This window comes from Balearica regulorum, chromosome 3, assembly GCF_011004875.1.
Source record: "Balearica regulorum gibbericeps isolate bBalReg1 chromosome 3, bBalReg1.pri, whole genome shotgun sequence".
In the NCBI taxonomy this organism is placed as follows: domain Eukaryota; kingdom Metazoa; phylum Chordata; class Aves; order Gruiformes; family Gruidae; genus Balearica; species Balearica regulorum.
The window spans coordinates 12636718-12649786 of record NC_046186.1 but is presented as its reverse complement, the minus strand read 5'-3'; the positions used below and the strand labels follow the sequence as shown (position 1 = coordinate 12649786).

At 45.4% G+C, this 13069-nt stretch overlaps 1 protein-coding gene across 2 annotated transcripts in view; it reads left to right on the top strand.

Annotated features, from left to right (window-relative positions):
* The first annotated feature begins 519 nt into the window (after window positions 1-519).
* Window positions 520-13069, top strand: part of KCNS3 (potassium voltage-gated channel modifier subfamily S member 3) — a 30862-nt gene continuing 18312 nt past the window's right edge. For both annotated transcript variants that reach the window (XM_075750560.1, XM_075750561.1), the window contains exon 1: window positions 520-716. The gene's annotated coding sequence lies outside the window, so the exon portion shown is untranslated. The remainder of the gene's footprint in view (window positions 717-13069) is intronic.

Sequence of the window (13069 nt, the reverse complement as noted above, 5' to 3'; positions counted from 1 at the left end):
GCCCGAGTGGATGCGGGATCCCCGAGGGCACTGAGCGGGACCCTCCCCACGGATGCGGAGCGGGACTCTCCGGGCGCGGTGGGAGACCCCCCGTGGATGCGGTGCGGGAACCCCAGGAAAAGTGCGGGAACTCTCCGGAAGAGGAGAGGTACCCCCGGGGGCTGTGCGGGACTTCCAGGGAACACCGAGCGGGACCGCCCGGGCATGACCGAGACCCCCAGGAGCGGTGCAGGACACTGCGGGAGCTCTGCGGGACTCCCGGGTGCGGAGCGGCACCCCCAGAGGCGGGGCGGCACCTCTCAGGCTGCGGCACCCTGGGGTGCGGAGCGGGACCCTCGGGGGCGGAGGCAGCGCGGCTCCGCGGCGGCGGCCGGCCCGCCGGGGCAGTGCCGGTCCGCTGGGACGGGAGCAGGGCGCCGGGCCGGGGGCCGGGGGATGCCCGAGGCCGGGGTGGGGACTCGCCTGAGCCCGCCCGCCTCCGCCTTCCTTCCCCTCCCACCTCGGGCTGCGCGGTGCGGCCCCGCGGTGCCGGGCGGAGGGCGGCGGGGCGGCCGGCGGCCCGCAGCTCCAGGTAGGCAGCGCCGCCCGCCCGCCCGCTGCGCCCCGGCCCGCGGCTGCGCTCCCCACCGCGGCGGGGCGGCCCCGGGGCGGGCGGCTTCACGGCTCGGGGGGACGGCGTGCAGCCCGGCACGGCTCGGTTCGGCGCGGAGCCGGAGGTGCGATGGTTTCTCCTTGCGTTGTGCGGGGCGAACAGCCGGGCGGGGGGGGGTGGTGGTGGTGGTGGTGGTGGTGGTGGTGGAAATGCAGCCTGGTGCTGGGGAAGCCCCGGCGGGCTTCGTTCCTCAGCCGAAGTCTTGCCCTGCGCTCTCCGGCTCGGGACTTGCAGCCCCTGTCCGACCCCCCGAAAGGAGGCGGCTCTGGGGAGGCGGGGGACGCACGGACGGGCGGGCGGACGGACGGACGGAGGGGACGGGGCGCTGCCAGCGCGTCCGCGCGGTTTTCCTGCCGACTTCTCCGCGGCTGCTTTTTAATGGCTTGTGCGGGAGCGGATCAATAGAGATGTCTCTGAATCCCTTTCGCATTGCAGAGCTCTGCCTTGCCTTTTAAAAACACATTTAGATTAAAAAGTAAACTAGATTTAAGCAGCCGTGAATCACTACAGTAGCCTCTATGGCTAAAGAAATGTGGGAGAAGTCTCTTCTCTCTGCGTGGCCGATTTAAAGTGGACTTACTAAGTTGAGGATAGTTTACCTGATTTTAGATCCAGGTAGATTTTGAAGGGGCTTTCTCTTTTCATAAAAAGACTTTTCTTATCTGCTTCTGTAAGACAGTGAAAATCCTCATTACTCATTTTCTGGATTTTCTTGCCAGTGCGTGCAGTGTGAGATAGCCCTGTGTCAACACTATTTCTCTTTTGCCTAATGCAAAGCACAACTGCTGGTTATTCTGAGAGCTGAACTCAGTGTCTGCTGGGGAAGGTAGACCTCAAGATCTGAGCAGCGGCAGCATATTGATTCCATTAGCAGAATTTACAGATCTACCAACAGATCCCTTTTAACAGAGTCGCTTTCCCAGAATTAGTTCTCCTCAGAGCATCTGTCGCTGGTCTAGGCCAATAGATGGCATAAGGTACTCAGGCTAACATCCTAAGAGGACAGAGGAGGCAAGAATACACTTTGTATATGAGCCAGGATTTTCCGAAGGTGTGCGTGAGCCAAATTCTGGATGTCAGGCTTGGGATACCTTGGGAAGGTCTCATTTTCAGAGGCATGTCCTGGGCCACGCATTTTTACTTTCTTCAGTCACAAGTGCAGCAGTTTCCAAAATCCTTCTCTGCTCTTATGTAGTTAGGATTAAATCATCCACAGTTTTGGTAGGATTTGATCAGTGTTGATGTCCTAAATTCAGTAGGAAGCAGAGGTGGCTTTTCAACTTTGCAGGGTGTATTTGGTGTCTGCTGCTGGGGGGGAAGCTGCCCGTTGCACCAGGGCTGAAACCAGTAAAAATTTGTGATGGGAATGGAGGTTTTTTGTAGACAACTGTATCTGCTCTTCACTGCCTTCTACTTTTCTAGATTTCACTGCTTGAAAAGGTAGTACTTGGGGGAGTGGAAGACAATTCGTTAATAAGGAAAAAACATCTTTGTTTCCATATCTAAACTTCTGCTGAGATAGCTTTGTGGGTAGACAAAGATGGTTTTATGTTCTGAAATTGTGTAAATTATTTGTATATAGGTAGGTGGCTAAATGGTGATAAAAGAGCTTTAACTGACAGTAATCATACCTAGCTTATATGGTGCTTGTTATCTATAGATTTCAAAGCAGTTCTTCTTATAAAGAGGTGCCGTATCATTATTTCAGATTTTTTTTTTTTCAATTGCAGGAATCGAAGAATGGGAAAGGTCCAGAAATAGTATCCAAATTTCCCAAGTCACAGATCTTTACTTGTCTGTTAGACCTTCTTTATACAGGCTGAAAAGATTTGTGTAAGTTGATCTTCAAATAAGAAAAATCCATATGTATTCACAGCAGAGGACATTAAAGCTCTTTTTGAAGAGACCTTCTTCCTTGAACACCGTATCTAAATGTCTATGTCTTGCTATCAGTCTCAGCACTAAGGCAACCCACAGAAATGGTAGCAGCCCTTCAACTTCCTATTAGTGAGTGTGGGCAAAAGAAAATCAATGACCAGAGGTTTTCAGCTCAGCTGATGCGGTGTGATCCCTAGCATTATTCCTGAGGCAGGTGAGGTCAGATGTTTTCCTAAAATGTCCTTTGTAGAAACAGAGAGGTCCCAAAGGAAAAGCATTTCTTTGCTCACCCTCTCTAGGACTTAGCAAATTTCCCAGGGCAAGAAGAATAAAACCGCCTCAAATCTGAACAGATGATAAATCCATATTAAATCACTGATATCACCTTAGCTGTGTAATTACAGCTATAGGCAAGGTAAAACCAACTGTTAATACTCAGTGCCAAGACCATGGGCCAGGTTCAGCCTCAGTGCAAAACAAGGCTCAGCAGTGACTGAGCTGAGCTGCAGAGGCACCTTAAACCCACATGGAGAGCGGAGCCAGCTGGGCTTTCCCCGGTAGCGTTGGTGCGTCTGCCAGAGGTGCGCTCTTTGTTCTGGCTGAGCCCCCAGCAAAGCCGGCGTTGGACACACTGCCTGCCTCTGTGCTGGGATCTCTGCCAGCCACCGCTGCCATCGCTCCTGTGCTGCCTGCTCTTTGCATCCCTCCTCCCTGCCAGCTGAGCGAGCTGAGCCCCGCATGCTCTCAGGTAGAATAAGGGCTGGTTAACAAGGAGTGTGTGTGAAAGGCAGATGCTCTGCAGAGTCTGATGTGAGCTGGGGTCAGAGTGAGAAGCAGACTGTATCCTGTTGGGCAATATCTTTCCTAACAGCTTGCCCTTCCTCTTGGTTACTTGAAAACAGGTTGTGGGCATGCTTGCTTATTGTCTTTTCTCCCGGAATCCCTCTCTAGCGAAGCCCATTTGTTTGCAGCATGCCTGCTGTCTAAAGGCTCTTGATTTAAAGAACTTGTTTACTTGCTGCTGGGGCATGTATATTAAAAAAGATCTGCCCAAGGCTAATGACTAGAAAAAAGGCTCAAGTCTCTAAACTCGCATCATTCCCTGCCTTGCAAATTTTCAGTTATGGGATGTCTGCCAAGGACACATAATAAAACAGAGCTCATGAATAAATAAAATGTATTCCACTAACCTGTGGATATTTTCTTCTTATCTTGTCTTTGCCCCATCTCTTTGTTCTTATTTCTTGCTCTTGATCATTTTTTTTTTCCTATTTAGCTTTTCTCCTTTTCTAGAGTTTGCTTTCTCCTTTTTCATTTATGGTATCATCTTATTTTCTTCTCTCTTTACTTTCCAAGGGGGGGAAACACCCCCAGAAAACCAGCCAGGATGCTGTCTGATTACCCTTGTCTTACTCTTTGTAGAGGGCCAAATCCTCAGCTGATAGAAACGGTCCTTGGAATGTTCCAGTCAATGGTGCTGCACCAGTTAATGTCAGGTGACCAGCTACTCCAAGGTGTAACACCAGTATCCTTCTCCATTCTTTACCATTTATTGGTTTTTATACACCATTTCCTTCTGCCCCCTTTCATTTTTCCATATTTTACTGATGCTTCTTCCATTTATACTCTGCTTTCCATTTTATTTGAATATGTTCTGTTCTGTCTTGTCTTACCATCATTCATAATGTATCTAAAGTCCTAACAGTAGTGTATTAAACTGCTGTCATCTGTCATTGGGGATAACTTGCCCATTTTTTCTTAGAAGGGAGTTCTGTATGCGACAATTGTTTAGTTTACTCTGGATTCAGGCCATTTGCTGTGTTACAGATAAAGCCTGAGACCTTGAACTTCACGCGCTATTCTGCAAGGAGCTGGGGTAAGTCTGGAATAAGCACGGTGGTCGCTGTGGTTGAGTTGTTGGTAAAGTTGATATAAAGGATCATGGAAGACTTCACTCATTGTGGCCTTTCTAAATTGTTTCCCTCACTGATATCTGTCTGCCAGGTACTCCCAGTATTCCTGGTCTTAGCATGATTTTCTGTTCTCCATCCCTTTATTCGCAAGCTCTCCAGCTCATCTTCTCGCCCTTCACACCGAAGTGCCTTATGCGTTTTGCCTTCCCATCCCTGGCAGGTGAGTGGGGATTGAGATGAAAGACCTCAATTTACCGGCTCTCATAGCTGGTGAGGAATTGTTGGGAGGTGGCACCAGGGGAGCCGGTTATGGCTCCGCACTTCGGACTCCCTTCTGTTCAGAGCGGCCACGTGCCCTGACTACAGCCATCAGCCTGACTTCAGTTTGCTCTCTATCCATTGCCATCTCTTCCAGGTAGGTTTATGTCTTGAAGGTTGAGCTTGGGCAGGGGTAGCTGCCTGATTTTGATCTAGCAGAATCGATCCACATGTGGTGGCAGTCAGGCAGCGTCGCACCATCCTTACCTCTTCCAGCAGCAGCGAGAAATGCAATTGTCCCCTCTCCCTGCCAGGGGTTGTGCCGGCAAGGTGTGAGTGCTCTGGAGATGTACCTATTCTGCTGGAGCCACCTGTGCTCTGAACAGGATTATCTTGGGGTGAAGGCTAATGAATTCACTTTTCTTTTTTGCCTTTTTTGCGAATGTTTTGGTATTACCAGCCTGCCAGTAAAAACCAGCAAAGGGCACATGGACAAAAGGGAGTCTGGCTGGTTTAAGGAGGACAGATTATTTATCATCTGAGACAGAGAGAATTCTGCTTTCCTTTTTTTCCTTCTCTTTTGTACATTTTTGTCCTTTGTTCATCCACTTGGACAAGCAATTTAGATATCTTAAAAACTGGTTAATTCTTCTATGTTTTTAATCATTCTGGTCCATTTCTATTCTAATGAGAGGCTCAGAGCTCAACCTGTGCAGAGGGCTGCTGGCCCCTCTTCTTCGGTTTTCATGAAAAGCAAAGGAGAGACAGAGGCGTTAGGGACTTGGGAATGTTGAAGTAGAACATGTTGACCTGCTACGTTGAACAGGTCACTTCTCAAGTCTCAGGTTCAGCTTCCAAAGCACAGAGCTCAAGACATCAGCCTCACAGCAGTTTTAAGTTAATGAAGTGCTGTGAGATTTATGGACAAAACCTGTCTTTTATGTAATAGTCTTGTTAAACTTAGTATTAGCAATTTGCTGCCCCATATAAGCAAATATTTATATTTTATATTTCTCTAGGTTTTTTTGTTGTTTTTCTCTGAGCCTAGCAAATTGATTGCTGCTGTGGATGTAACTACAGGCAGGTTACCTGTGGGAGGCAGATCACCACCTCAGGAAAAATCTATGAACAGCTTTGATTTGCATGGAGGAGTTAAGACACAGCCTGAGTAGTTTGATAAAAATTGGAAGCACTTCTGATAGCTCTGCTCTGCTCCTTGCTTCTCTTCTACCTCCTCTCCTTGAGCTGACAAGAGCTGATATTGCTTCCAGCGGTGTTAACTTCTGTGAAGGCTTTAGCTTAGAAACTGCTGTGGTACTGGGAAAGAGCGTGTTGCAGAGGGCAAAAGGATTCTCACTCCTTAGTGAGAGAAGAATCGACCTCATAGTTTGTGAGATGTAATGATAAATCTGCAATATTACTTTAATGTACAATTATTGTCAATAAGTATGTTTAAAAGGGGGGTGGTGGAGGATTGAATATGTCCCAAAGAAGACTCCTTTTTATTGAGGGTTTTATTATATCTTCTTTGGTTTTTTTTTAATTAAAATTCTTCAGTTATCTGAATCATTGTAACTGGTGATTTAACTGGATTACAATTCCAAAGCTGCTTTGTAATTTTATGAACACTATTTATTGTCAGTTGAGAGAAGAACAAATAGGCGTAAGTTAGGTTTTGATTTTGAAGATAACTAACTCATTACTGCAGCATAAATTTAAATCAGTTCTCCATCTTTTAGCCCTGGCTAGTGACAAGGATTGAATGATGGTTTCAGCATGACATTGTAGTGGCAGACACCTTTTCCCCTAATAAGCAGCTGAAAAGGATGCTGCCTTCTATATTCTTCTTAACGTAAGAATATCTGTGTGTCTCCCTGTCCAATGAAATATTTGCACTGAAAAGAACGGTCAGTATGGATCAATACCACTCTTTAAATCCACCCACAAAATTGGTAAAAGCTTGAGCTGAACAACTGGGATAACATGGGTCCTTGCTGATATTTTATCTCAGTGCCATTAGTCTGGTAACAGTAATGGTGGTTATGGTCTCATTTTTTGTAAGCTATTCTTTTCAGGGAGTTGTGATTTTGTTTTACTGTTTGCTGTGTGTTAGGCCAGGCAAAGAGCAGCTTTTCCCACTTATTTTTATTAATTTGTTAGGATGACAGAAAAGTGCAAAGCTAAGGACAAGTTAGCTCTTTGGGTCTCGTAGTATATTTGACACTCTTAAATAAGAGTTGTTGTGGGATACATTGAAACTTGTTTATCTTAAAAATCAGAAAAGCCTAAGGTGCGAGCACTTGCTACTTGACAAAGTGCTTATTCCTGGCTCTCTGGGTGCTCCATCAGCTTCCTGGTCATGAAGCCAGCTTTTTCTGAGACCTTCTGTAAGTGCTAGAGGCAAGGGATGTGTTTCAGCCTTCTTTAGCTATCCTTGGAGCTGAGCAAAAGCTCCAGTTCAAGGAAATATTTAAGAACAAATTTATTCATTAGCTTGTAAGAAGTCCAGTGTGACTTGAAAGAGACTCTTTTTGCTTGTCTATATCCACATCTATCTGAAAACTTTGGACTGAGTCTCAGCTGGCATCTCTGACAGCTGCTGGCCCTAGGCCTAAGACTTGGATCTTAGGCAGTCAGACATGTTTCTCTTTGTGATAAATTTTACTGATTTCAGCTGGTATCAAGTGTTTATGTATTCTGATACAAAGTCTGAACTTTAAAGATCTTTGGGGCCCCTGGGACCTGTGGGAAACTGCTGCACAAATAAAGCGAGAGGCAGAAGTCATCATTTTTCTCTCCAAGGTTTTACTGAGCACATCCTGAAGTACTTAATTCAAATGTAGCCAAAAAGAAAGAAATGTACTTTCAGGTGTTGTCTTCTTCCTCCTAGGGAGCTGTGGATTAGCACTGCTGCTAAGGCCAGGTTTTTGCTTAAAGTGATGTTTTGTGGTACTTTGCTTCAAGCAGCAGCTTATAAAGGGAAACTATCAACTAAAACCAAATATGTGTTGCTCTTAAATTAGTTTCTTCCAATGCATTGCATAGGCTTAATTAAATCTAATTCTTTTTCTGAAGATATGTAGTCAGAGTCTCAGATCTTCTTCTGCATCTTTGGGTATGAACTGCCTCTATATTGTCGTGCCTTCAAAATCCTTGAGGCTCGTTGTGGGAGTTTATGAATCTGTCTAGCCGAAGTTTATCCCAGCAAAAAACCCAAGAAATCCTTTGTCCTCTTCAAGTCTTCAGCAAAACCTCTGCTGATTTTGTGGGATTAGGATTGACCCAACCGCCTGTCTTCATTTTTCTTCTCTGGTCATTTGTATGGGTGATCTTAGACATTAGAAAAATATGTTTGTAAAAATAAGGTGGGAGAAAGAAGAAGGAGGCCTGTTTCTGGCTTCTGAAATGTCTTCTAATTCGGTTTGGCTTTATATTCTGTTCCAAACTTTCTGTCATTGGAAGACAATAGTAAAAATTACACCTGAGTAACTTTATAGGGCCTGACATTGGGTTGAGTAAATGGGTGTATTGTTACAGACTGTGCAAACACATGTATTAATATTGCCAGAATCCAGCCCACACACATAACACCTATAATACCTTACAAATTGTGCTGCTGTGCAGTATTATTTTGCATATGTAAATCCAGGTGTTAGTAGCTACTCAGCACTTCCTGAGTAATACCTTTTACAATGGGTAAGAGTACTGACAGGTGCTGAGATGAATTGTACTGGTAGGACTAATGCTTATTTGGTGAAAAACTTATTTGCTGGCTGTTCCTTTCTGTGTGCAATGACAACGCCTCATCTATTTCTATAAAGATTCAATTGAACAGTGGTGCAGTGATACAATTTGATATCTTAGCCTGACATGTACTTGCTTCACACATTTTCTGGCAAATGTCCTTTCTTGCTGAATGCTTTGCGGGGACAGCCAAGTTGGAGTAAGTGAGGAAAATCTTTGGTTTTTGAGGACCGAGGTGGCTAATACTACACTGATACAGTGACAGGATGCTGTTAAAAGGGATTTCAGCCTCCTGGAGAAACTCCGTCTGGGCTGCAGTAGCCCCATGCAACAGTACAGTTTGGGGGACTGACTGAATGGAAAGCAGCTCTGTAGAGAAGGACATGGGCATCCTGGTAGGCAACATGTTGAACACAAGTGAGCAGTGTGCCCTCACAATGAAGGCCAGCTGCATCCTGGGCTTTATTAGAAAGGCTGTAGCCATCAGGTCCACAGAAGCAATTATTCCTTCCTGCTTGGCACTGTAAGACTGCATCTGAAGGACTGTGTCCAGATTTGGGCTCTCCACTGCAGACTTTGACATACTGGAGTGAGTCCTGCAGAAGGCCATCAAGATGGTTGGGGGTTGGACCACACAGCATACAAGGAGAGGCTGACAAAGATGGGTTTGTTCAATCTAGAAAAGAGAAGGTGCAGGGCAAACCTGACTGTGGTCTGCAGTTACCTGGTGGGTAACTTTTCTCAGAGGTGCACAGCAATGGGATGCAAGCCAGTGAACCCAAGTTAGAACAAAAGAGTGTCTGATTAGACTTTAGGAAAAATATTTTCACCATAAAAGGGGTCCAACACTGGCTCAGGTTGTCCAGAGAGTTTGGGAAATCATGGAGATATTCAAAACTCAATTGGCCCTAAACAGCCTACTCTAACTGCATCCACTTTGAACATTGGATTGGACAAGATGACCTCCAAAGGACCTTTTCAACACAAATTAGTTTACACAGTGGCTCTGAAGAGTATGTCCCCAGAGCTTGGTCTACATCTAACATTTCTGTAGCACCATGCTACAGTCTGTCTCCCACTCTGAGGTGGCACCTGATGGACACAGCTGGCTGGCTTGACCTGTAGCATGCTGGACCAACTGCTCCCAGTGTTGGCTGGAAGGCTATGTCCAACTCCTTTTTTTGGATCCAGCAGTTTCTATGCTCAGGAACGTATCTCTTGCAGATATTCTCCCCAGCTGTCTCCACATACCCTCCCATAGTGCGTGGCCTCATGTCATGCGTGCTTACACATTGTAAAAGTTACTTGGATGCTTTGACAGTGATTGTTGTATTGAAGCAGAATGCAGGACTTATGTAAGTGGGATCTGGAGCTCTGCTTCAGAGTTGTCTTGGGTCAAGAGCATTTTTTTTTTTAACAACACAGACTCCTTTAGTGAAATTAACATGCTTCAAACACAAAGGTGTTTACGGTTTTTCAGTTGAAGGTTTCACCCAAAGTATCCACAGTAACAATTGCTTGTGTTCTTGTTGCCTAAGAGACTCTGCAAGTGTCTTGGAGAATTTCATCATGGTAAAGACAATCTTTGTTTATCTCTGAGATCAATAGACTTTTTAAAAAACATTAAAAAAAAATACCATGTAACTTTAGCTACTCAGACTGCCAAGTAAAATCAGATATATAGCAAAGGAAGAAACTGAACTGTTATGGGGAATTTGTAGATAGCCCATTTCTGCTGTCCTTCCTCAGTGACTCCATCCCATTCCAAATCTACTCTAAGTATATACATTCATGGGCCTGAACTGCAGCACAGGATGGTTAAGTAGATGTTAGGAAAATAATTTTGAGAGAACAAGGGCATTCAAGACTAGATTCCCCAACCTCTCTGGGCAGGCTTTATTGTGGGAGATGAAATAAACTTCTGTCAAAAATGGTTCAAGAATAACTGATCCTGCCTTGAGATGGGGGAGGAATTGAATTATATTAGTTTTCAAGGTCCTCCTGACCTAATTTCTGTAGTTGATAGTATATTAATAATGTAAACATTTTATTTATAAATAAAAACCCCCAAAGTGACTGAGATAGATACACCCATAATGGTATTGTGGAGAGAGAGATTTTTTTGAGCAGCTTATCCCAAAGCCAGGACTTTACAGAATAAAACTATAATGGATTCAAAAGTTATGGGTAGACAACTGAGTGTTTCAGCACTGTCCCATCTGTAGCTGAATTGCCCTTTTAGCTATTTTTGTCCTGTGGCTGAGTGCTAGTGAAGGTATGATTGGTAGCACAGGCAGGACTGATTTCACGTCTCCCAGTGGTTGGAGTCAATGATCTTAAAGGTCTTTTCCAGCCCAAATGATGCTATGATTCTAACAGTTTTTTCTGCTATGATATGTTACAACACAGTCCTGGGTTTTATATTCACAGGTGTCTCTTCCCAGCATAAGGTGGAAAAGCCCTGCTTTATAGGATGCATAGATTTGTCATTGCTCAGAACAACTTTTTCACCCAGTGAAACTGACTGTTGCGATTGGACTTTGTGTCCTTTTGAAATATCTTGCTTCTAAAAAGAGAAAAAAAACAGAAAAATTAGGATGAGGAAGAGATAATCTAGGAGCAGAAATGATCAACAGTCTTGCAGCATCAGGAATCATCTGTGCTAGGAATTGGAGGACAATTCCTCAGACTCCAAGGTGAGAAATAAGAATAAATAGTTTTCCTTTACAATCAGGAAATGGAGGATGGAAAAATGAATGGAAGATTTTGAATATCAGGTCAATCTTCCTGGAAGTGAGTTAAATCTTAATTTTGACTCTCTGTTTCCCTTCCACAAGACATAAGCATACTCTGAATTTCACCAAACTCCGTATTTCTTTCCTTAAAATGGAAGAGTTATAGTTCACTGTGGGTACAATTCATCTCTGTGTAGAGGCTTGTGAACCATTACCACTCTTCTTGAAAACTCAGGAGAGTCTTAAATGGTTCATGAACCTGTGTATTAGAAAAAAAATATCATGTCTAATTGTTTTATCCCTGGAGGGCTTGTAATGGTGGGATAGATTGTGCAGTTTCTCACCTCTGCCATCATAGCCTCTCAGTACAACCACTGACTCTTGAAACTGCACTATAAATGCAGGAATAATATTTAGATTTTCTACTCTAGCTAAATGTGCTTTTTTTTTTTTTTTAATGAAGAAATATTTGAAGATATCATATTTCAGGAAAAATGAGCTTGCGTAGGATCATTAATAGGCCAGTTGAGTAGTTTTGCTGGATAACAGCAGCAGCAGATGTGTTAAACAGAGGCTACTGAACCTGCCACTGAGTCCAGTTAGAGACTGTCCTTTCTGTCTGAGGGGACTCCTATAAATCACTTTTTTTTTTTTTTTAATTATCTGCTATAGGGCTGGTCTGTCCGAATGCATTTTACTGCTGGCTCTGGGCCCAAGTACCCGATCTTGTGTCTCAGGGTACCAGTACCTGGTCTGGTATGTGATAGCTACTGAGGAGACTGCGAAGAGGGTAATGGTGTGGGGGGAGGTGGGGTGCGCTTCTTTCTGGACAGCCGATCTGCTGTGTGACCTCAGGCATGCTGCTTTCCCAGTCTGGGTATTTGCATCATCTGATTTGCTTGGGTAATTAACTTTTGAAAGCACTCTATGAGTGAAATACAGTTCCACTGAGGACCTCTTTAGACTCTAGACTAATCAGTGATGAAAGGAGAATGCAGAGTTATTTTTAAGAAATATGTCGATGTGTCTTTTTTCCATGTAATTTTTTCCTAGTGTCTGACGCTGGGATCATGTATCAGATGTTTTTGACCACTAGTGGTCAAAATTACCACAATAGGTGTAACAATAGGACTTGTGCAAGGCATTTCACACTGTCCCGCATGACATCCTTGTCTCTAAATTGGAGAGACATGGATTTGATGGATGGACCACTCGGTGGATAAGGAATTGGCTGGATGGTCGCACTCAGAGTTGTGGTCAATGGCTCAATGTCCAAGTGGAGAACGGTGACGAGTGGTGTTCCTCAGGGGTGGGTACTGGGACCGGCACTGTTTAACATCTTTGTCAGCGACATGGTCAGTGGGATCGAGCGCACCCTCAGCAAGTTTGCTGATGACACCAAGCTGTGTGGTGTGGTCGACACGCTGGAGGGAAGGGATGCCATCCAGAGGGACCTTGACAGGCTGGAGGGGTGGGCCCATGTGAACTGCATGAAGTTCAAGAAGGCCAAGTGCAAGGTCCTCCACGTGGGTCGGCGCAATCCCACAGGCTGGGCAGGGAATGGATTGAGAGCAGCCCTGAGGAGAAGGGCTTGGGGGTACTGATTGATGAGGAGCTCAACATGAGCCGGCAGTGTGTGCTTGCAGCCCAGAAAGCCAACCGTGTCCTGGGCTGCATCAAAAGAGGTGTGACCAGCAGGTCGAGGGAGGTGATCCTGCCCCTCTACTGCGCTCTGGTGAGACCCCACCTGGAGTACTGCATCCAGCTCTGGGGGCCCCAGTACAGGAGAGACATGGAGCTGTTGGAGCGAGTCCAGAGGAGGGCCACAAAGCTGATCAGAGGGCTGGAGCACCTCTCCTGTGAGGACAGGCTGAGAGAGCTGGGGTTGT